A 27,161-nucleotide genomic window follows, 5' to 3' on the forward strand; every position below is an offset into this window, starting at 1 on the left:
GTTCATTTGATGAAGCTTCATAGTGCATTTTTATATTTATTGATATGCTACAAATGATTATGATTCATTATTATATAATTGTTCATTAATGAAAAGTTGTGAAATGATAAAATTGTGGACACATTATTTCACCCCACCCCCTCTCAATGTGATCTTTGTTCCAACATAAGTTCCCCTCAATATCACAAGCATGACTTTACCCTTATTATAATGTTTGAGATCTTCTTTCCCTCAACATCATTAAAAAATTAGAATTTAAAACAAAGACATAGATCAAACTAGCCACACAATCAAAAGTTTTGATATCATTTGGTAGTTTATTATACCATTATTTAAATATTTTGTTAAATTTGAAAACACTCACCTAATTTTTTCTTAAAGAACAAAATTCAATAAAATAATATTGATTATATTTCTTTTCCCCGTATTATTTTCCAAACAACTATACTAACCTATCAATAGAATTAATTAATTGACCCTTGTCCTAATATTCTCGTGCATCTCATAACTATCTATATACAAACATTCACATATAGGCATCATCGTATTGTACTCCTATATTGTTTTTACTATCCTAAAAAGTGACCAAATTATCTTCCGCAATTCTATCTCCATCACCATTAAATTTTGGTAAACTTCTATCATATTTTGTAGGGAGATCATGTAAGTTAGATGGCAAGACCATTCGTCTACAATAATAATTTACCTAAGCATTCATATTGGGGAAGGTTGGAGGGATTAAATGAGGATAATTTACAGTAGTTTGCATAATGTTTGCAAGGGAAACCTAAATCAAAGGTATGCTTGAAAAATAGTGACCGATATGTTTGCAAATAGACTAGTTTCTCATTGAGAATGAGTTATAGGATCTCTAATAGGTATAAAGGGTTGAAAATATTCACTTAATTGGGATGTTTGATATTATGTTCAGATTATTCTCTTTGTAAGGATACTTTATAAGAATATGTTTTGATTTTCTTTCTTCTATTTGCTTAAGTTATAAAACTCCCAGGATTTTCTAAAGCTAAAAACGTCAAATCAAAACTTGACTTAGTGATTCTTTTTGGAGAATCCACTTTAGAGTCACTGAATTAAAATAATACTTTAAAGAATTCATTCAATAAATTATGAAAATAAATTTCAACAAACTCAAAATAATAATATAAAACTTCAAGGTACTTGAGTTTGACTAGATTTTGTTGTCATTGTGTAGACTATTGTTGGTCAAGATCCAAATCCTTTTGACATCTCGGAAGAGTCTTACTACCTTAATTCATCAAGAAAGAATTCTTCAAGTCCTTTCATGTAGTTCACTTCCATAAATGACATTCCCTATCATTCACCATTTTTTCATGTCTTGTTGTCTAGGGACTTGGGGATTAAGTTTTGTTAACTGATCTTCTTCTACCCGCACATGTCGGTTTCTTTGTAATCCTTCAACTATCTGACAAACCTTAAGGGTTAAACTCTATAGTTGATTGAGAAAACTTCTTTTATCATCTAACTCAAAGATAATATTATGTTGAACATTATTATTGTTAGTCATTAAACCTCAACACAACCATAAAAATAATTTCCCCCACAATAACACCTAAAAGAATGTTTTTCATCAAATTGTTATAGTTACAAGAACAATATTAAGGCATTCAATGAACAACATAAAGATCTTCCACTTCTGGTTAAATATTGGTCTCCCTTAACCATAGGGGGCATCTCTATATTTTTTGTTATCACTACAACATTATGATTTTTAAATAATAACTTTTCATTTAAAATAATCTATATTATAGTCTATAAATCATTACAAAACGTATGTAGTAATTGGTTTTGATTAGTATTATTGTTAAAAGTAAAGATTTATTCTTATGAGTTTTATAGTGAAATTGGTCATTTGTCAATTCCCTAAATATCTTGTGATGAAATAATTTATCAACTATACAATCCTAAGAGGGCTGAAAATGAAAAACGCTTCCTCCTAGAGTTAACTATATTATTACATTATAATTTTATTTTTATTTTTTAAGTTAGCAAAACTATAGTGATTGTATGTGACTTCATTTTAAGTATAGAAATAAAATGTTAAAAAATTTCAATTATTCTCTTATTTCTTAATGGCCAATAAATTATAGTGATCTTAAAGGACATTAATCATCATCATATACCATATTATAAAATAAATAATTTTTCATTATTTACATTCTTTTTTTTTGTTTTTTTTTTTTTTTTTCTGAATAAAGACTAATTCTATTAAGAGAGGGAAAATATAGTACAATCAAGCCTGGAAACAGGCTTAGCAGAGAAGCAATGGAGCGAGAGGTGATAAGGAATCAACCTTGCTCCAAATAGACAGACAAGGGACATGTCATAGAAAGCAAAGGAATGCAAATGAAAGTACTGATCAAAAGGCTACCCCAAAGGGTTGTTTCCTGCAAATCGACATTTTTTGCCTTTTTTCTTGCTCACTTTTATCCACCCAGTGGAGCTTGACTGAGTCATGACAATTTGTAGATTATTCTGTTTTGATGGCTGAACATCCTTGTCAGAGTCTGAGGACGAAGAGAAATGGGGACGTTTCTGAGAAATCTGCTGGTTAGAGGGAGCCTCCGGGTGAGCCGAGGGGGCATCCTTCGGAATTTCCTCATTCTGCAAATCAGCTTCAATTTCCTCATCAACCTGCACATCTGCCTTAGATTCCTCCTCCTCAGAACTCGAGAAGCCTGAATCGTCCAGTGGACGGGGTGGTTCAAAAGGATTCCATCTCTTCGATTTGGGCTTACGATTTAGATTCTTCTTTTTATCTTTGAGCTGGGAACATGTACTCTGAAGGTGCCCTGTTTGATGACAATGGCGACAGCGGAAGGCTGTATTCTCGTAATCCAGTGGTTGAGTCCAATGGAAGTCTCCAAACTTGAGATTAATCTGATCCGGTAGTCCTTTGCTGATATCTATTTCTGCACACAGTCTGCCATAAGTGTAGAGACCATTTTCCCTTCTTGAGGTATCTGTAGCCAAGTATCGTCCCAAAGTGTTTCCAATAGCTAGGAAGACAGAGAAATCCCAAAAATGTGCCGGAAGATTCGGGAGCCTGACCCAAATGGGAAGCTTGGAGATGACTGCTGTAGAGGGGTCGAAGTCAGGGAACCAGGGTGTTAGAAAAAGCCCAGCTAAACCCCAGAACCAAGGGCCTCCCGTTAAGGCTTTCTGGTAGTCTTCACTTGAGTCAAAAAGCACCAGGAAAAAACCTTTTGAACATAAGAAGATTTTACACTTTTTAGTCCAAAAGGAATGGAACCATTGATAAAGATCTGCTGTGCGAGGCCATAGACCATTGAATCTGCAAATGAGTGCAGATTCTGCAAAGCTTTGGTAGCGGCTTTCAACCCTAGGATTAGAGAAGTTGATGGAGGGAATTTCCTCTGATTTGTCTACCAGAAACAGCTTTGGAGCTTCATTTGGCTGGGTTACCTTTGAAAAGAACTGAGGTTGGGCAGCGTTTTTGCATGCTGCATCTTTGTAAGAGAAAGATGGCGCAGAGGAGGTTTACCCAAATGAACCACCTCTTCGACGGAAGGAAACCCCAATAGAAGCATCCTTTTGAGTGCTGTAAAAAGAAAGAGGAAGGGGATGCATAAGCTGCTTACCCTTATACAGAAGTCTGAGGCAAGAGGAGGGAATCCCCAGCCGGCTTTCAAGTTTTTGCAGAAGATCCTGCATAAGATCTGTTGCGTAAACCCATAACATTGTCGTTTTGCCTGAAAGATTAACTTGGATCTGAAATGCATGAGATTCTTCAGGCAGATCGTGCTGGTTCAGGTTAGAAAGCTGCTTCCGAGTTGATCTCGTCTGAACTTGCCTCCTGAAAGTTGCTTGTTCATCGATCTGGGTTTTTTTAAGGCCCCAAGATCTTCTGGGCTCCTGATTTGATGGTTTAATTGCAAATCTGGTCATCTGACTAACATCCATGGTCAGTACTCCCGATTCAGAGCAGAACCATGACCCTTGGCATCGGATCTTGAGGATTCGAAGACTGCAGATCTGTAATAAAGGCAGATCTGTGACCCCATTGAGCAGATCCAGGACATTGAGCTCCCCTGCTTGGATATCGCGGAAATCTTTCTTCAAAAGAAAAATCTCCCCTTCCTTTACGCGTTCATTGACTTGAGCCTTCAGTGAAATGAGTTTGAAGACTTCAATTCCTTCTGCGCTAAGGCAGATGCCAACGGCCCCCACAGAGGCATCTTCCTTCTTCGAGACCAAGTGTTTCTCTGGCGTGGAGACCAAGAAACAACAGATCTCCCTGAACCTCTCTGCATGCAGCACAACTTCAAGAATAAGCCAGGATTTGGGTTCCCTGTAAGATGCCGGAATCCATTCTACGCTTTCTGGGAACACCAGATTATCTACAACCAAAAAATCATACAGCGCAAAGGGCGCCAGAGAGCCGAACGTTGTTGAAACCCTCGTCTCCATCCGCATTATAATTTTTTCATTATTTACATTCTTAACATAATAATGATTATAATTTTTTTTTTCCATTTTACAATGAAGTTTCAAATTATATATTTATAAATTTGTTTTTATTTTAACAATATAAATATAATGTTTTTTAAAAGTAATTATAATAAAAAAAATTAATACTAAAATTAGGGTTACTGGTAAATTTATAAGACATTATGTTTTAATAGATTTAACTATATTATTAATTTTTCTAAATTTAGATAGGATTGGTTTATTTAATGACATCAATAATCTTTAATAGTTTAATTCAACATCGTTACTTTTATGCTATTATTTTTTAAGTGAATTTGTTCGAAATTTAATAAAATGTTAAGAAGTTTTTTATCATAAATGTAGCTTAAATGCTTTAAATATTCCTATTTTTAAATTGATTTTACAATCAATATAATTTTAAATACAACATAGATTTTTTTTTAGAATTGATTTTAAATTTTCTTAAACTATTATATTTATTTATATATTAAAAAATACAAATAAAACTTTTAATCTCAAGTAAAAAACTAAAATATAAAACTATATATATTATCATTTAAATTACATATTTTATCATATAACTATTTTATATTTATACATTAAATTTTTTATTATAATTATATGTGAATAATTTAAAATATCACTAAATAAAACATTACATATATAAATTAAAAATATATATATAAATTTATTTTTTCAATATCATTCATATATATATATATAATTTTTAAATTACAAAAAAAATTATAAATTTATCTTTTCAATATCTCATATATATATATATAATTAAAGTAAAAAATGAACTTTTTAGTTTTTGAATTTTTATAAGTATCTTTTATATTTGAAAATTTAATATAATAAAATTTATAAATTTCAAAATATATTTAAAAATGATATAAAATTGTTTTAAGTTTAATATTGAAACTATCCACGTAATCTTTTCCAATTGTTAAAGTGAACTTTTTAAATTATTAATTTAACAATTATATATCTAATTGTTAAATGACATTTATTTTAAAATTTAATATAATAAAATTTATAAATTTCAATATATATTTAAAAATGATATAAAATTGTTTTTTTCATGCTCATGAAATTTAATATTGAAACTATCCACGTAAACTTTTCCAATTGTTAAAGTGAACTTTTTAAATTATTAATTTAACAATTATATATCTAATTGTTAAATGACATTTATTTTGGTAAATCTTTTATCAATAATATATCATAATTCATCAATGTATGTAAGTTCATAGGGATTATATTTAAATATGGTAAGCAATTAAATATAATTTAATTAAAATAATAAAAGATAAGAAAATTTATGTTATGATTTTAAAAAAAAATAATAAAAGTATTATAATTAGATGAAAATATTTTAAATACATTTTTATTGGACATAAGAAGATTAAATTATGTCAATTAGGTCTATTTAGGGTTGAGTATAATGATTCTTATCTTCTCTAACTAGATTCAAAGCTTAGTTAGTAACATGATGAATTATAAAATTAAAATTAAATAAATGGAGATAAAATTTAGAAATAACTTTTTAACTTTTTTTTTTAGTTTTGATTTTTTTTACCCTTAAATAGTTATCATTGATCTTTCTCTCCCACCATGTCTTCTTGATGAACCCCCATAGAGGTTTGCATCCACCCCTATTTTTCTATGTGATTTCGCCCACCATGTCCTCTTGATGAACCCCATAGAGGTTTGCATCCACCCCTATTTTTCTATGTGATTTCTCGGGAAAATCTTCGCTTAAATCATGAATCACAAAAGCATCCAATCTAAGAATTATAATGTCTTGAATATTATTATATTGGCTTTGAGTTTTTTGAACAGTGGAGTATACATGTGGGGGAGTATACATGTGGGTCGGTTTGGTTCCAACTACTCACTTTAGAGACAAGTTGATTTCTTTCCTCCATAAAAAATAGAAAATGAAAAAAATATTTTTTTTAGCATACATATATATTATTTAATTCTTTATTATCTATTAATTTCTTTATATTAAAATAATTATGTATTAACAAATTTAACACTTTTCTATACTTCATAAATGCGCATTTAAAATGAATTTACATATATTTCATTATTTATATTTAATTATCATATACATAAGTATGTAATTGTTTAATTTTTATTTTATTTAAGATGGAGATGAATTATAACAATAAAATGGAGTTGAGGATATCATTTCTGTTTTTCCTTGAAATTCCAATAACAATCAAATTTTCAAAATTTCTATGTTTTGTTTGAAAATAAATTGTTGTCCATTTCAAACTATCTAATCCTCACGGCTTCATTTTTTAAACTTTGAAACACAAATGGGAGCGAGTAATCCACTTGCCCATCTAAAGTCATAGCATGATAAAAATACTTGGGGATTGCTTAAATTGTAGCGGAGAATGACACCAATTCAATTTGTTTAGGCTTTTGAACACCCTATGGAATGCATGTTTCTCAATTATTATTTTTCTTCCCATCCAAACAACTTCTCATCATAATCTCTAGGATGTTGTTGAGAGAAAATGGTAGAATATCACATTGATGTCTTCTAGAAGATTGCTTCTTCTTCCATGTCCACATCCCTATTTCCTGTGGTCTTTGCACCTTTTTAATGCAAATGCTAATATAAAATAATTAATATAAATAAAAATTTAAATTATTAAAATATTATATATATATATATATATATATATATATATATATATAATATATATATATATTTTAAACCATTTGTTAATATTCTATCAATCTAAACAATTAAAGTATAATAAATTTTCTCACTGTAAAAAATTATATATGCAATTCATCTAAATTTAAGTAACGTGATATCAGAAGCACTCCACTCCACACTATTCTCGTTGGACATGTATTAAATTAAAAACCAACAGTTGAGTTAGGGCACAGAGGTATAAGTTGAGTTTGTTTACTGGAAAATTCCAAATGCACTAAAATTTTGATCCATTTTAGATGAATCAAATAACTAAAAGAATTCCAAATCAAAAAAAGTTCTTATTTGCTATATATCCGATTTTAAACCACCGAAAGAACCTATACCACGCCAAGAAATTTGGAATGGATCGACGGGAGAACCCGTGGGCGGCGGGGCATCTAAATAGTTTGCCGTAAGAAATCCGGGAAAAGTCAATCTGCAAAAAATGTTTCAACCTTCGACTGGGCTCAGTTGCAAGTTTGTCCGTTCACCGCCGTGTATCTGACGTGCTCGTTCACACTTTATAATGAAAAATACACAAGGAAAAATGATGAAAAACATGTGCTCCATATTTCATAATGATTGTCTATGGTTAAAAGAAATCTTAAAAGGAATTGTCCAACGACATCGATAGTGACAAATATCAGGCTAGAACCTTACAGGTTTGTCTCTTCTATATTTATATTTTGAATACAATTTCTATCGAGTGAGCTGTCTTACTATTTCAACAACAATACAACGAGTTATTCCTGTTGAAATCGTATTCATTTGTCATTGGACAAAGTTTGTACAACAATAAAATGACAAATTCGGGACGGAGGTTAACAATCCTATAAAGTTTGGACACCATCTAAGATGCGTAACGTGCTCAACTCCTTTGAAAATGAGCACAAACTTCGAAAAGTTTTGCCACGAATTTTTTGCTTTTCTACATCAATAAAGTGTCACATTGCCATCCACAATCTTACACAAGTCTGTCTTTTTATAAAGTGAAATATTTGCTTTCTTCTTCCTCCTTTTTTTCTTCCTCTTTTCTTTTTTTCCAAAGGAAGTTTAAGTTTATATTATTTTAGAAATTCAAAACATAAGGTACAGTGATCATCTGTTACATGTTTTTCTAAAAGTAAGGAAGGTAGTTTCAATATACCTCTAGGGAAACCAGATATATTGAGTGTATTTTTTACAGAAAGACTAGCAGTTTACAATTAATTGAAACCCATAAACTTATTAACTAAAATCCTGAAAAGGAATCTAAAGAATCTAAAGAGGTCACATGCTTAGGGTTTTTGTGTTGGAGCCAAAAGGAGTTGGGGGCTTAAGTTCACATAGGAGGTGGCTCTCAAGGTGAGTTAGCCAAGGGTCTAGACTTTTCAGACATGAACATTGAAACCTCTAAGCACACTTAATAGCATTCAGGGCAACATATATATTATAGTGTTTCTCTTGATTTTCCTTTAATACACTGCCAAGAAGAGTTTTGAGTTGTTGATAGAGAGTTATTGAGTTAATATATTGTTTTTGTCTTCCCCTAATATATCCAAGGTTAGGAACCTAATAGGAAACATTCTCAATAATGTATGAGTGTGAAAAACAAGGCATCCATCAATAGGGTAGGTCTCTAGGCATCTAATCTTTGCATAGATGTCAAGAGGAAAAACATAATAAATTTTAGTAGCTTCATATGCTCATGCTTGGGCACAATTTATATTTTGAGGAGCACGACCACCCCACCCACCTCGGTAGTTGCACATGCCCTATCAAGGTTGGGTGCTCATGTTGTTCAAACACTGAGGGAATAACACAATTTAGAAAAATAACCAACAAAGAACGACCAAATGGTAGAATAAAGTTGTGACTTATATAGATAGCAAATGGGAATAGATTTGCAAATATACAGAGGGAAACAAATGGAGCCAGAGAGAAATAGAAAGATAATCAACCAAGAATTCAAGATATATAATTCATACTAGCCTTCTTGGACTCTAAGAATAACTATATAATATCCACCCAAGAAAACACCAGCAATAAATCTTCCGGAAGTAATGTGAATCGAGACCAAGTGCACAGAGAGTACCATTAGAATTGTCATAGAGCTTGGCCCAGAGAATGAGTTGAGGTAGATTGTGGAGAATGCCAATGCAATAACAAAAGAAAAAAGAAAAGTCCCAGCTACCCCACCAGTGAAGAGAGTATTGTCCATGCTCTTGAGGTTATGTTTCCAACTGCTTCATACGGACTTCACCTCCAAGAAGCCCAATCCCATGAATTCTTAGAATATGTACCACCATGCCCATAATACCTGAATTCTCTTCACATTGAACTATGACTGGGTTTGAACTGAGAAAAAACATTGGAATTAGAAGAGAAAGGCCACTTCACAAGAATTCAGCAGTGAAAGTCATTGTCTGCCACCCCACAAACACTGGATAAGGGATTGATTCACCTCAATTGAACTTCCGCTTTAGTTGTGTGGTAACAAAGGTCGAATCAAGTATGAAACTAACCCACTTCATACATGCCAATTGATTTTGCATGCACATTCATGTGGGGTTAGGTCACACCATCCCCTCTTAAATTCTTCTTGAGGCTGTGCAATATCCTGATTTATTTAGATTTCTAAGATTTTGATAATTTATCTTCTTTAACATTCTTCACAAAATTTGACAAATATTTTACTTGAAAATTTAGACCATGGTATTTTACAACTCGTCAATAAATACATAGAACATATTGATAAGAAATTCAACCTTAATTTTTTTTACTGAAATAAGATATTACATGTCAAATCTGGATCAAACCTAGAGAAACAATGATAAATATTTGATATGGTTGTTAATGGTTGAAGATATACTCCAAAAAATACAATACAACCTCCAAGAAATGATGTTGCAATGCCTCCAAAAATACTACTAAAAATAATGCCCAAATTGGAGATATGCCTGATCACCACTCAAATTTGATGATAACTCTAAAGCTCCGTGAGATTTCTAGATTAAATCTTAGGTGAATTTGGTTTTCATCCAACACACACAAGGAAACCCAAGGGTTTTTGTCTTGGGGCTCTATGATCTTAAAACCCAAGTTCAAGAAACTCTCCAACAAAATTCTTTGATCCAAGATGTCTAGAACAATCTCATCCTGCTCCTTTTAAACACTCCATAGATAGATCTCAAATCTTCTAGAAGTATTTTTTTTTTATTATTTTAATATTATTCTAGAAGCTCCATCCTTGACTTCATCTAAGTGAATTTTAATTTACTTATGTTACTTTGGCTTTTCTCCTTCAATTAAACATTTTCCCTTTTCTTTTATTTAATTATGTGACTAATTAATGTCACTTTTAATTCAACAAAATGGTAACTTTCCCACCACACCTTTTTTGGCCATTGGAAGTAACTTCCTATCATTCCATCTTGTAGATCTTCTCTTTCTAGTTCTAATGAACTATTACACTAATGTTTTCCATCAAATATTCCATTGAGAGTGCCACCTTAAGCATAATTAATTAAGTTAAGCTCAATAAAAATCTTATTTTATGGGAATTATTGGAATGGAATTGAACCAAAATAGAGTTGTGTAGAACTAACCTTGATGATGAAATATTCCAAACAAATAGATCCCATTAACTAGTCAAAATCCCTTAATCTTGCTCTTGTGACCTTGCCATCACATATCCTCGAAATCCATCCTGAATGCACAATAGAGGAAACTGAAAATGGTGACATTACAAGTCCTCCTATCCCTAGATTTCTTTCCCTCAAGCAATCCATATATCTCCACAATAGAGGCATTTTCACAGATCTCGTACAAACAATTGGGTCACATCATACCTCCATGCTAGGCAAACAAAAATGAATCCCTTAATACCTGGATCCCAAACAAGCCACTAACTCAATGTGCCATCAATGGATCCACCCGGATCCCAAAACCACCATTTCCAATCATCTTAGCTCATGCCTAAGGGCTCCTACTATGGTATTCCTTTGGTGAAACATATTCTCTCATGTATCCCTCCCTCAATAAGATACCAACTCATAATCCCTTAGATCCATCCCATGGGAAGGATCAAATACTTTAATTCTTACATGGAACAAGTCTATCCTTTCAATGCTACTGCACGTTCCAATAATATTGATCTGTTTCACCAACCAATAAGGTCCACCTAGAAAACTTTTGTCCTTTCTCTCTAGTGTACAAAGGTGGTTTGATAACAATACAAGCCCTATCAATGTAGTCTTGAAGAGGGTTGCTCTGAAACTCCCAAGTAAAATCCTCTTGCTACCTCACTAGGAATGCAACCATCCCTCAATGCTACCCAACTTGGATGATGACTCAACACACCATTCTACTTCAATGATGTAAGGCTTTTCCTAAAATTCTCAATCTTTTCTTCTTGGCTAATAATTGGAAGTGTTTTATTCCTGCTAGCTGCCTCCTACCTCTATTTGTACCTCATCGATGGGTAGTCCCATAGATGAATGCTCAACCATCTCCACCACATCTCCAATTTGAGCCTGATCTCCAAGGATGGCTCATCATTCACAACATCCTCATCTGACTCATGCTCCTTTGTGTGCTTTCCCTATTATATCGTCACTGATAGCTCATCACACTTAATATCTCTTCCTCGTTCTTCCTCACTCATTGGACAATCTACTGCTCATCATGCTCATCCATTAAACATGGATGCATATCACGATTATTGTCCACATCTCCATTCGACTTGTCATGCTCCTCAAAGGTATCCCCAGGGAAATACATGCACTTAATTATAAAAGAAGAATCCTCATTAGAAAGGTTAGAAGCAATCTCCTCCTCATCATGTAAGTTGGAGTGTTCCTCATGTGAATCTTGTCCAACCATGGACCCTTCAACCCTTTCCTCACTCAGCTGACTTGATTTCTTTGTCACTTCCTTCTCTTCTTCATGTTTTGAGGTCTCATTTGATTCTTTTCCCTTTTTGAAGATTACACCCGTGATCTGGTTTCCATGCTCCCTCACATGTGAAATAAATCCACTCTCTTCTTATTTCATTTATTCATTTTCTTGGGGATTCTCGAGACTACTTTTTCTTTGGTTTCCCATTCTTTCTAGATTTGATCCCTTCATAAATTCTCCTCATCAATTTTTTTTTCTGATGAGAGGTTCACCACATTGGGCTACTAACTGCCTTGGTGAGATCTACAAATCCCCCTATTATACCCGCAACAAACTTGCCCATTAACACATACTGAACAATACATGCAATGACTGAAAATTACAAAGGTTGGTTGGAATAAGGAAGAGTAAAAATGGTCACAACATATAACTCAACAAGGGAACTCAATGAAAAACCCTTTACTCCACACAATTAGCAAAAAAATTTATCTCACACTCAGTTAGGAAAGACAATAGAACCACACACTATCAAACCATCTCTCTATTCGCATACATAACAACAACATACATACAAAATCTCTCATTCAACATAAAATCAATTTGATCTTTGTTATGACTTCGATATCAATATATACATGGAATCAACAATGTCATCGAGGAAATGACCTCACTTATCGATCAAACTTCAATAATATGAGGCTTATATGGCCAACACAACAACCATTCAAGGGAACAACACTATGTACTCATGCTCTCACTCTCTTATTCACAGTCGCTATAGTCATACAACAAACAACCTAATAGCCAAACCCTAACATACAAGATAATAATTTATTTTACAAGGCTTCTATAACTGAAGTATAAGCACACCCAACACACCCATAACTGAAGTATAAGCACACCCATGACAACAAGAGCCATACACTATTTCTCTACAACATGCAACCACCTCCCAAAACTTCACACCCATAACTGAAGTATAAGCACACCCATGACAGCAAGAGCCATACACCATTTCTCTACAACATTCAACCAACTGGCAAAATTTTTCCCAACATTGGACCTATGGTAATGGGCCCACAATTATCTAAAGTCAAACTCTATTGACTACAGGGCATCCAACACCAGCAAAAATGATCTGTCCTGTTCCTGTAAATGCTTGTTATAACCCACAAAATTTCTGAGTTGATTTATTTCGTCCTTTGTGGTGTTTTGACAAAGAGTGGGTATATAGTTGGTGGTAGGTAACCTTTGTTTGTAGATGTACTCAGATGAATTTGAAATGCCAGAAACAAAAAATTATGTTTCGAAATAACAACATAGAGATTATATAATTGATATAACAATGACGACCCTTAAATGTCACTTTCCTTCACTAAATCATAACACCATATACTATACAATGAATTTTAGAAAGCTCACAACCATATCATTGTAATGGTAAACGACAAAACATAAATACAATGAAAAAGGAAACTAGTTACATGTTTCTCAAGAGTTCTTTTATCCAAAATCAGCTACACAGTAAGAAGAGTAGCTACAGGAAGATACTTATCCCCATTCTCAAGGATATACTCAGCGCGAGGTATTTGTCATACATCAGCTGGTGATTTTGGTTTTTAACAACAGATGGATCTTGGCCCTTTCCAGCATATAAACTTAGCCCTGAATGACTATCTCTATCACCAAATAAGGTTAACTCGACCTCTTAGTAACGAGTGGATTGTCCAGCTACTCGGCTTCTAAAAGCTAATCATCCCTTAGACTAAGCTTGTGTGTTGTATGTGGCCCAGAAGAAGCAATCACTCAGTTTCTTGGATCAACTCCCTGAATCAATTGTTACGAGATGGTTTCCTCGCATTGGGAAAATTTGTGACTGATGATTTGTCTTCAACAATTTTGGTGGCTGGTGAGTAGAATAATAGTTTCGACCCTCGATTTGTCTTAGGGTGCAGCTATTTTTCCAGCACGATCCGTTATTTTTTCAATTTGGATAATGCACTGTCGAACCTTACTGATATGACCTGTAGTTGGACCCCTAAACGCATAGAGAAACTCGACCTTCATACGTACGCACATCAATTCGGCCTGTAACTTGGCCACCTTCAATAGGGATTTTGACCCTCAATTATATTTTTCGGTCTATGTAATTAAGCTTGCGACCCCTTGCTATTTGATATGGATGTTGTGGCCTTCGTTATTCAGTACGATTCCTCAATTGAATTTCGGCTCTCCTCCAACAATAATGTGGCCCCCGTCATAAGCAATAATTCTTATTGAACGCCTTACTAATTTGCTGGCTTCACAAAAAATTCAGACGTAAGAATCTGCACACGCGCTTTATGATGTACGCACATGTACATTACGCACGGCAAGCATTCTTTAGCTAAGAATCCCAACTAGTGATGCGGCCTCTGACTTCAGATTCCATAGCTTTGAATCATGTTCTCCCAACTAGTGATGCGGCCTCTGACTCCAGATTCCATAGCTTTGAATCATGTTCTTCTTCTAGCTATGTTCTCACTTCCTCGTGCCTCGATAGAATGGGGCGGCTATGGACATACAAGTTGTAAATTCTTTTGCTAACTCTTTAGGAATCAAATGCATGTTAACCATTGAGTTATCGATGCGTTCAATAACTCAGCCTTTCCAAACTACATTCTACTTCAACAATTCCGTATTACACAATGTCTTTGTTATTTTCTAATAACTACAAAAATAATCTTTATGGAGACATATCCTCCTAGTTTTGCATTAATCGAGCGGATGATTAGGGTTGCAGCCATGTAACTGAAAAGGCAGTTGGAATAATTATTGCAACATTGCACTATAAATATGATGACTAGAGGATCGTTATGTGGTTTTGATTGGAAGAAAATAAGAAATATTCTTGGCCTTCCAAATAATCAACACTTTGATCAACTAATGGGTACACCAAAATGATGTCATGCACTATACCTTGTTGAATTTTATTGGTGATGAATGTAATATTTACATGGAACTTTTAAGAGATGTTCTTGGCCTCTAAATCAATCAATGAATTGAGTCTCGGGAAAATTTGTGAACTTTTCCTGTAACAATCAATTTACATGAGCAAATAACCTACACTAATGATGAATTATAATCATAAAATTAACCCTTGGGATAAGGGTTTTCGTCGGGGAAAATTTAGCTCCTAAACACCTTCAATAATTGTAAAGGAAGACCTAGAGGGACCTTCTGAGAATTTTCGGTTCAAGAATTAATTTTCAAAACAGTCATGCAGGTAGGGAGGTCAGCTTTGATACCACTTTAATATCTTAATTTATTTATATTTCTAAGATTTTGAGAAAAAAATTTCTTTAGCAATCTTTAGAAAAATTGACAAATAATTTGCGAGAAAATTTACACCATGGTAGATTTCAACAACGCATCAAGAAAGGCATACATAATATTGAGAAGAAAAATAACCTTATTTTATTTATTGAAATAAGATATTACATGCCAAATATGAATCAAAACCTGAGGAACAATGGTGAATATCTAACATGGCTACTAATGGCTAAAGATCTATTCCAAAGTAGAAAATACAACATCCAAGGACTAATCTTGCAATGTTGGTCCTGGCCTCCAAAACTACTAGTGGAAGAATGCCCAAAAATTTCGAGATTTGTGTGATCCCCACTCAAATCTACTAATAACTCTAAAGCGTTGTGAGATTTCTAGATGAAATCTTGTCAAAGGTGAGTTGGGGTTTCATCCAATGCACATAAGGAAACCTAATGGTTTCATCCTAGGGCTTTATGATCTTGAAACCCCAACTCACCTTTGAGCGTGACATGAGGTCTATTTATATGTGGTGGAGGAGACCCAATTTTTCCTCTAGGCCAACCTGTACTTTTCTGCACATGTGGTTCCATCATTCAAAATAATCATTTCCCTTAACCAAGTTAAATTCTTCCCATGGATAGAAGGGTCTTCTCTGGATGAGGAATGCATCCCAAAGGAGGGAATTTTCCCCTAAGCTACCAAATTAACACTCCCTCTTAGCTAGGGAGAAATTTCTGATTGTATCATAAGTTTTGACATAAACCTGCTCAATACTCCCACTGCATGTGCAATGTCTGGTCTAGTACAGACCATTGCATACATCAGGCTACCAACTACACTTACATATAGAACACAGGCATGTCTTCTTCCTTTTCTTGTGTCTTGGGGCACTGTTCAGCAGATAACTTTACACCTACAAGAATATGAACCTTCATCGGTTTACTATCCTATATTTTAAACCTATGCAATATTGTCTCAACATACTTCCTCTAGTTTAACCAGAGCTTTCTCTTTGTTTGATCTCTTTTAATTTCCATCTCTTCTACCTCAAAATCAAAAGTAGCATCAACAGATAAAAGTAATCTCATAGAAGCTAACTTGGCAACAGGAGAAAAAATATCACCAAAGTCAATTCCTGGCACCTGGGAATAACCTTTTGCTACCAACCGAGCTTTGTATTTCTCCACCTTTCCTTCTGTGTTTGTTTTCTTCTTGAACACCCATTTGCTGCCAATGGGTTTCCTTCCCGCCGGAAACTCCATTAGATCCCAAGCCTCATTTTTGTGCAATGATGCCATTTCATCAACAACGGCCTCTTTCCACAGTTTTCCATCCTCTGAATCCACTACTTCCTTCACAGTTCTGAGATCATCATCAGTAATAGATAAGGCAAAATTTGAATAAAAAGTAGATGGACTATACCTTTTTGGCTGCCTTCTTTCTCGAACTAATCTTCTCACACCTAGAGTTTGTGGCTCTTCATCTTCTGATTCCTCTTCTGTTCTAGAGTATGATTCTTTCTCCTTAAGCTAAAACTCTATCTTCTCATGTTCTTTTAGTTGGAATTCATGTTTAATAACGTCTTTCACCTCTCTAAACACCACATCTCAGTTGTACACAACCTTCCTTGTTACTGGGTTCCAGAGCTTATAACCCTTAAAACCATCCTTATACCCAACAAAGATGCACTTTTCAGATTTACTATCCAACTTGGTTCTTTTCTCCTTTGGAACATGTACATATGCATCACCTCCAAATACCCTCAGATGTGAAAGAGAGGGTTTCTTACCAGTCGATACCTCTTGTGGTGTCTTATCCTCCAACACTGATGAAGGTGATCTGTTGACTAGGTATCATGTTGTCTCCACTGCCTCTGCCTAAAATTCTTGTTCTAACTCGGCACCATTGAGCATGCTTCTTTCCCTTTCCATCAACGTCTTGTTCATTCTTTCTGTAACTCCATTTTGCTCAGGTGTGTATGGAGTAGTCTTTTGTCGTGCTATACCACACTTCTTATAGAATTCTTCAAATTCTTTGCTGCAAAACTTTCCACCATTATTTGTCCTCAACACCTTTATTTTCTTCTATGTCTGGTTTTCCACCAGAGCCTTAAATTTTTTAAACCTGTCAAAGACTTCGGATTTCTTCTTAAGGAAAAATATCCATGTATTCCTTGAGAAATCATCTATAAATGATACATAGTACACAAACTTACCCAGTGATGGAACCTTCACAGGTCCAAACACATCACTGTGCATAAGCTTTAATATTTGTTTCACCCTCTTACCACCAGAGGGGAACCTCACCCAATTCTACTTTCCATATACACAATTTTCACAAAAATCAAAATCTAGAGAGCTATTACTCATACCTTCTACCATACCTTCACCATGAAGTATTCAAATGCCCTTCTCTATAATATGTCTAAGCCTTTGATGCCATAACACGGTCTTCTTTCCAGAGACCACTAGATTTTCTTCTCCACTTTCAGGAACCACAGAATTGTTGCACCCATCAACAACAGTGCTACCTTGTAGTTTGTATAGAGTTCCAATGCAAACTCCCTGCATTAATATCAGTGCTGCCCGAACCATCTTGCGGGGTATCCTTCTCGAACACTATTTTTTCACCTACATTATCCAACTTGCTTACGGAAATCAGATTTCTGGTCAATGCAGGTGTTAGTCTCCTATACCAATAGGTTTTCATCTCTCATGATTGACAGTGGAAGTGCCAAAAATGTTCACCTTCCATGCTGCTAAGGTTCCATTTTTGTGAAAGAAGCAGACAATTTAAAAAATGTAAAGAGGGTATGCCTTAAAAGAAAAATCAAGGGGCAAGAAAATGAATTGGTCAAAGAAAAAATAAAAGAAATGAACCCCAAACAAAGACCATGAAAGTGGCTAGTCCAAATTGCCACTACTATTTTGATGGGTGGTCCAACAGCTCAAGCTGGGCCTCACCATGTTTTGAATTGCATGTTGTAGATTAGAGAGGAAGTACCTGTTCAAATAGTTCAAGCTTGACAGATGACTAGGTGGATAGAGAAAGAAAGGAGCCCAACTGCTAAATCTGGGCCCTCGGAAATCATAAGGGTAGACTTAGATAGAAGGGCAGAAAAAAGAAAAGAGAATTATCAGGGTTTGCAAGACTAAGTGCACCCACCTAAAAGGAAGAAAAAATGTTAGGCATATTAGGCAGGGTAGGCAGTTGAAGGTTGCAGAAAGCATCATCTAGGTATATCAATTGGCAAGAATCACAATGATGTCACCAGCAGAAGAAAGGCAAGTCCAATGGCTCATGGGAAAACTACTCAACTATCACTAACTTCCCTCATCCCCTTCAAAGTTTCTTACTAACCTCCCCATGAGCTCTGCAGGATCTTCTTGATCAGACCTCCTTAAACTCTTCACTTGTACAAATTTCATGTCAGAAGTGACTTCTCTCTTTGAAAAGAAGCCACATTTCTTGTGTAAAAATTCTTTTCATTTTGATCTACTCCCTAACTAAGTTTGTTTCCTAAAAACTTAGTTTCTATCATTTTCCCATTCATATTCCCCTACAAATACTAACTGCTAACTCTATCTACACTAAATCCCCTATGTTCCCCTTTTCCCCTACTATTATAACACCATGGTGTATAAACCCCAAACAATGTATAAATATCCCCCCTTTAGCATTATAGCTAAATAGTATGTCTATGGGAGACTTTAGTCCACCAGGGACTGTAGTCAACCCTTGTGTTGGGAATTACTCTAACCCCTGGTTAGACTAATAACCCACCCTTAACCCTCATATACCCTATTTTCCTAAAAAATACCCATGCAAAACCCTTCTCCCCTTCTCAAACCTAACGTTCATATGCTTTTCTAAGCCTAACATTCTAACCCGCATACCCAAAAAACCCACAAAAACCCCAAAACCAAAGTTCAGAACCCGAAATATTAAAATAAATATTTTAATACGCCGGCGGGTCCCCCCCAACATGCACGACGGGTCGGGGCGCCCGCCAGCCGTCCATCTCCCGCCCCCCTTCATCCAACGGTGGGCGGTCGTTTCTGATTTTCAACCCGCCACCCTTTAACGTCCGGGGAGAGGGCGGTTTTCCTCCCCGTACACGGGACGCGTGGCAAGCGGCGGGGTTGTTCGGAGCCCCCCTCCCCGATACCGCCTTTGCCCAAAAGCGGTGCGGGGAGACCGCTTACCACTCTCCCCGATACCGCCCCTCCACTGTCACGTCGGCCCCCACGTCATCGTGACGTCATGTCCGCGGCCCCCGCCTTCGTGCCTCGTGGCCCTCCACGTAACTCTGCCACCGCACTCCGCCCGCCACCGTGTCCTGCCACGCTGGCCTCCAGCTCAGCGCCCACGTCACCCTCCGTACCCGGGGCCCGCCATGACATCATGCTGACGTCATCGGCGGAAAAGCGCCAATAACCCCCATTTTCCAAATTTTTCGTTAAAAACGCGCTGTTTAGCCGTTTTATGTCATTTTCGTTGGAAACAAACAAGAGCCGTTTTATCCGTTCACTGTGAAAATTGCCGCCAAGCTGCGAATTTGAAGATTCAGACGCCGCCACTCGCCAAATCAAGTGCATTCTTCATTCACTATCCAACCCGGCAGCTCTCGGCGTCGTTTTTCCAGGTATTTGCCCAAATTCACCTATTCAACCCGTGTTTATGCCATTTCTCTGCAAATTGTCCATTAAGCACCTGCTCAATCCAACATTAAGGACTGTCATTTAATCATTTCTGCACCAAATCATACTACATTGCCCCCTGCTCCAAAGTTTGATGATAAAACCATAATTCGCAGCCTTAAATTCACAAATTATCATCCAAATCGCCCGACATTGTTCCCTTTTGCCGGGTACATATTTGAAAAAACTGAATTTCACCAGTTGTAATCCTACCCCCTCCTCTGCAATTCTTCCTCATTGATTCACATCCCTGTGAATTCACCCAAACAGAGCAGAGGCAAGACTGCCTAGCCAGCCAATTCCTTTTTGAAGAGTACATTCAGCAGCACCTGCATCCAATCTGCCAATTGACTTCTAGAGAGGCCTTGCAACCTATTGCACTTATTGTTCTATTCAGAAATTACAAATGGCTGCCCCTGCACCCACAGCTCTCAGTGTTGCCCCCATGAATCCACCAAATAAAGAGTTGGAGTCCCTGCCTCTTGCTGACAGGGATTATCTCATCCAAGACTTTGTAGGTGATAGAGACCATTTGCAGACCTTCAGGGAATTGAGAGATGACTATTTGAATGGCAAGGATACATATGGGATATGGGAATCAAATCTGCCATACTACTTTCTCCCGTCTGTCAATATTTTTCCAGAGATTATTCGCCTTTGTGCTGAGAATTATGATGCCAGTCATAGAGCTGTCAAGTCTCCATCTGGGAGCATCCTTTTTTACATTAATGCTGAGTCCATCAACCAGATGCTCAACTTCAAACAAACTCAGCTGTTGTTCCCTTTCTCCATGAACTATCTGCTGGATACAGGTGCCAAGATGACCACTGAGGACAGGCAAAAGATCACCCAGACATTTATGAGGCCTGACCGCCAGCCCACAGGGCCACCTCCCTACTTATATGTCCACTTTACTGATATAGGCAAACTTCTGCTGGACATGATTTCATATGTGTTGGGCTATAAGACCAGTGAATTTGTTGATGAAACAGTGCTGGTATTACTATCTGCTTATAGCCCAGGCCAACCTCCTGCCTACAAATATAATTTTGCCAAGTTCATAGCCAACAAGATACATGAGCAGCTTTTCAAAGTAGACAGGGAGGGCATCTTCAAGTATTCATCTTATATCTACCACCTGTTCATGTACTACCAGTCCGAGGCTTTTCCATGCCACATTAAAAAGTTGGATTCTAAAGGAGAAAGAAGATCTGTTATCTTCTGGACATCTGTCTTCCACCAAGTGCAAAATTCACCATATACATATTGTGAATTCATTGATCAATTTGTTTACCCAGTCTCTTGTTTGTTGATGAGGTCCCCTCCTCCCAGAATGTCATTTGAAATACAGAAAGTCCTGCAGCTCTCCAAGAATTATAAAATAGGTGATTGGTACCTATACCAGGATCATACAGTCATCAGAATCTATGGCTATGAGCTCTGTCCATACAGGCTCCCAAAATATGTGCCCATGAGACTGTTTTCCTTGGAGTATTATAGGCAGCTCATTCACTCTGATCTCACTCACTTTCACAGCTCCAAAAAGAAAGCCCATCTCAAGTTCAAGCACCACCTAGGCCCCTTCATTATGAATAAGAAAGAGGGATGGCAAGATGCTGAGCTAATCCTCAAAGATAAGTACATGCTCTCAAAAAGCTTCCGGTGGGTCCCCTATGACCCTGAAGGCTTCATCACTGCTAGAAGAGTAAAGTACAGGCTGCTAGGCTATGAGCATTGCAAATATCCACACATTGAACAGTATGCCAATCAGCAAGAATGGCTGCAGGACACTTTAATTGAAAAATTAACTGAAGAAGAGATAATGCAAAAGAATGTCAAGGATTTGGAAAAAACTCTTGACTTGGATTCTGTGCAGCAGGTGATCTTCAAGCCACCACATCCAGTAGGAGAAGGGACCTCGGCCACAACAACTGCACCAACCACACAGGCACCTTCTACAACAACACCAGGTACAGATAAAGGGAAAGGGATAATGGGTGCTGAAGAAGAAACAGTGAAAGAACAGCCTGCCTCCTCAATTGGGCAGCAACAAGAGCAAACCCCTCCACCGCAAACTGAACCACCTACAACACCTATTTTTCAGACCCCAGGACATGAGGAAAGGGGTATGAAAAGAGACAGGAAAGACTCCACTCCTGCTAGTGGATCCTCCCAACAACTTGAGGCCAAAAGGCAAAGGGTTGATTCCCCAGAGATAGAAGAAATGAGTGAAGAAGTCCTGGACAGTTCGAGAAAAGATGGGGAAGGCAGCCAGCAAATAGGTACAAGCTCCTTTCAGCAGGAGCATGGATTACAACTTGGCTTGGAGGTATCCTCCTCCTCTCAGCAGAGCAAGAAGCCTAAAAGCACTAAGGCTTCTTTCAAGCAAATAAAGGCACAAAATGACTTGCTGAGAGTTGAAGTGTATAAACAGTTTCTGAAAGCAACACCAGCCAAGCAAGAAAGGTTGATGTCTGTATATGACATTCAAGAGGAGAAAATGCTCCTCAGCCACTTCAAACCTAAGGTACCGCAGCCCAAATCAGCTGCAGATTATGTGAGAACAAGGGTGGAAATCATGGCAAAAGACATTCACCCCATGGACCAAATAGAACTCCACAAGAAGACTGGAGAAATGGTCTATGCCACCTTGGTGGACAGGGCATCCATGGCCCATGAATTAAAAGAATCACTAGAAAATACCAACATTCAGTTGGATTTTGAGAGAATGTCCTCCATGGCCAAAGACAACAGAATTAAATCACTTGAGGACATCATTATAGACCTGGGACATGATCCCAAGGACCCAAAGGGCGTGAGGGCCCTCATGAAGAAAAAAGAAGATGACCTGAATGCATTGAAGAAAAGGTTAAAGCTGCTGCCCACCGAGCACCCTCAAACAGCAGAATTACAGAAGGAAAAGGAGGCCGATGAGCAGCTGGATCTTATAATGCAGCTCAACCAGAAGGTCCTTGATTTGGAGAAGGAACTTGAAGGGGCACTACAAGATAAGCAGGGAGAATCCACATCCCAAGCTCCTCCAACTACTTCAACCACTGCAACAACTACAGAGGCAGCAGTGGCCCCTGTAACAACAACAACAACAACAGAAGCAGCAACAACAACAGCTCCAGACTCCAGTACAAGCATGGAAGAGTTGACTAAGGCTATTAAAGAAATGGAGCTCCAGGCCACTGAGATAAAGCAGGCCAAGGAAAAGTTGGCAGAACTAGAGGCCAAATATGATAAATCAAAGATGACTGTGGCAGAGCAAGGCAGAGAAATAAAGGCCCTGAAAGAGAAAATAAAGGCCTTGGAAAAAGAGCTCAAGCTAGAGACTGCTATGGCAGAAATAAAAAGAATTTTGTGGGCCCGAATTGACCAATCCATCACTAAACAATGGAAGTCAATTAAGACTGTGCATGAGCAAATGGATTTAATTGGCCAAGCACAGATAGAGATTTAGAAGGCCAGAACAGTGCTGGGAAACAGGCCTGAGCAGGCCAATAGAATGATAGATTTTTTGAACAGACAAACAAAGGAGGAACTGGCAGCCATCAACATTATTAACAGAACAGAGGCTATCCTTACAGCTAAAAAGGTACTGACTCTCAGGAACTATGTACAGACTGTGGAGAGGAAATGCTACGAAATACAGGCTGAGGTGGATGAGTACAAGCTCAAAATGGGAGCACTGCAAGAAAAGGGACTGCCCAACCTACTAAATAGCACAGAAAGACTGCTCCCCCGTGAGCAATATGCAAACAGGATGTCAACCTTTGTTGAAAATCAAGTTACTGCATCTGGCAATACTTCTGAGGAAGCAGGGCCTCCAACAGGGCAGGGCCTTTTGCACAAACTTGAAAATATGTTTTTTATTGAAAATGAAATCCACCACCTTTTTGAGGTTCCTCCAAATTTATATAGATATATAGAGGCAGATGAAACTTTGGTGAAAATTCGAAGACACCAAATGCCCAAGGAGGATTGGTGGCAGGAAATGCTTCAAATTTTGCCACAATAGCCTCAGTCGCTCGGTCCCAGTCAGCTACAATTCAGCAAAAGTCAAACAGCAGAAAAAAGACAGCATTTAAGGCAGCCGAAAGGATGACTCAGCAAAAGACAGCGGCAGTAAGCAAAAGAGATAAATACGCAATTTTTGGACAGCATATCCTCAGCCGACTCCAACAGCCACAAAGTCAACATTTTCTGACCATTTTTGGACAGCTAAGGCACTGAAGAGTTACTACAGCGTTTACTCCCTCAGCTACAACGCTCTAGGAGTTGGCATGACATTAATGAAGCATTTACTCTTCAGCTATATATTTTCTTATGTAAATTATGTATATATACCTCCCCTGGCAACGTATAAGGGGTTGGTGATTTTCATTCTGAGGCAATATGTATTGTATATTTTCAGATTATCTAATGCAAAAGGCTGGAAAAGCTCAGTGATTTCCTGAATGTTTGATGTCTTGGTGATGCTAGGCGTGCTGTTGCAGAATTCCTGTGATGTCTGATGGAACAATAAGTTTTTCTCAATCTATGTTTTGTCTTCTTATGTTTATTAAATCATACGCATGTCTCAATAATCTAGCAGTAGAGAAAAGGAATAGTACAGGACATGTTTGGTTACACCTTGTGCTCAATCTTTATTGCTGTGAATGTTTTCTTCAGAATTGATCATGAACATGAATTCTTAACTGCTCATGTTTTCATTAATTCTATAAATATGAATGTTATGTAGAAATTCTTCACTTCTTCTAAATAATATTCTCACCGTTTCTCCATACCAGTTTGTTGAAAGGTTCTTAAGTGCCTTTCATAGCCTGGTTACATCACACTTAATCACAGTTTCAAAGCATTGTTTCTCAGACACTTATCTGGCTCTGCAACATCACTACTGTATCAACACAGCATATCAAACAAATAAAGCACCGCTGACTCCATGCCCAATGGCCTAGAACACCCTAGTAAGCACATATATATCTTGACTGAAGTCATCATCCAGCAAATTCCAAAAGCAGAACCTTGAACATCATAACTAGCCTAAAATATTATACAAACAAAGCTAAATCATAAAGAGAGAGCCCTCTCTGGTCATAGGTAGGCTAGGACCTGTGACCCAAAGATTGGTTAGTGGTTACCTCGGCCGTATTCCCTTGGGAGTCAAAGGGAACAACCTGAGTGATAACAGCAGGAATATGCAGAACACCCGAAAATGTTCTAACCCTTCTGCCTTGCAGCTTCAACTTTATTTTTCCATGACCAACGATTTTAGCCTACCTGTCATCCCTAAGAAGACATCACCACCTTCATATTTCTGATACCCGCAGAACCACTCTCTATGGAGAGTGAAGTGAAAGGATGCACCTGAGTCAATCAACCATGCCTCATGATCTACATGTGTACTTGAAGAAGCCAAGTAGACATCCCCACCTTCATCTGAGGTGGTTTTTGCCTCTACAGAAGGAGCATCATCAGATCCCTTTCTTTTGTCAGGAGCTTTAGATTTACAATCCCTTTTGTAGTGCCCTTCCTTTCCACATTTTCAATACACCACCTTTACAAGTTTTCCTGAAGATTTAGATCTCCCTCTAGATTTAGATCTCCCACTTGACGACTTATTTTTTTTTCTATTCTGGGACCATCCTCGTATAGACAAGGCATCACCATTTTGGCTCTCCATATTTTTCTGTCTCATCTCCTCCATCAATAAGGATGAGATTATTTCATCAAACTGCAAGGCAGTTGCATTTCTACCTATTGCAATAACCAGACTATCCCACGAATCTGGTAGAGAACACAACAAATTGATGCACTTATCTTCATCAGAAATTTTGATATCAACAGATAATAACTGACTTACCATAGTATTAAATGCGTTCAGATGTTCTGTCATCGAGTCTCCATCTTTCATCCTTGGGTTATATAGCTTTTTCCGTAGGAACAGTTTATTCACCAGAGACTTAGATTAGTACAAAGTCCCTAACTTGTCCCACAAAATCTTTGTCGTAGCTTCCCCTAATACATTCAGCAATACTGAATGTGAGACACATAATCATATTTTTCTCTTAGCCTTTCGATCCAACTTCTACCATTCTTCATTGGACACTCTTTCTGGTTTAGTACCTGGACCTACTGCGACCCACTGATCTTTATCCACCAATGGATCCTCCATCTTGAGTTTCCATAACTGAAAACTCTGACCATTAAATTTCTCGATCTCTGCCTTTCCACTGCTTGCCATCTTCTTTCACCACCATAATCGATCGCAGATCTCCCACTAAACTGGGTCTACCATATACCCGAGCAAAACCCCTTAGTAACAAAGGCGTCCACTTGAAGCCAAAATAGCTCTGATACCAAATGTAAGTTTTAACCCCGTACAGAAATTATTTGCATACGAATTCTAAAACATAGAAAGTAAACAATGCGAGAGCATAACAGATAAAAGCACATATACACAAATATTTTCCCCTGGATCCCAAAACTGGGACTACCTACTTAATTATTCATTATTTTCATTTCAATTTTAAAATACATATTCATACATGTCAAAGCATCCAATGCCATGGACCGAAAACCATCGTGTCCAAAACCATGGATCGAATACCATCGCATCCAAAACCATGTGCAAAAATCATGCACAAAACCATAGGTGGGTCCACCCAACCTAATATAGGGTCCAAATACAAAATTTTCTGGGGTGCTGCCCCGAACCCCATAGATTGGGGTTACCTGCACCACTCAAACCCCTTGTGACCCCCTCACTACGTAATCAAAGCAATGAAGGGGGGGCTCCACCCCCGCGCCCGCCACCCCCCCCCTCTAACCCCTCAGTTAACTACGTGGGCTAGTCGTGGAAAGAATATAACATAACCCAACATGCTAATATTTACCCATCTGCTAAATACCCTCAAATATAAAGAATAAGAAACATAATATGGGATATCCAGCTACCACACTATAATAAAGTACAATAAGAGCAATCCACTTACCATAACGAAGAGGATCACACTCTATCCTATTTTCTGTGGATCCTTCCACTTAAGCCGTCA

Source organism: Pinus tabuliformis, chromosome 9 (assembly GCF_031772625.1).
Source record: "Pinus tabuliformis cultivar Carrire ecotype Pingquan chromosome 9, CPIR1, whole genome shotgun sequence".
In the NCBI taxonomy this organism is placed as follows: domain Eukaryota; kingdom Viridiplantae; phylum Streptophyta; class Pinopsida; order Pinales; family Pinaceae; genus Pinus; species Pinus tabuliformis.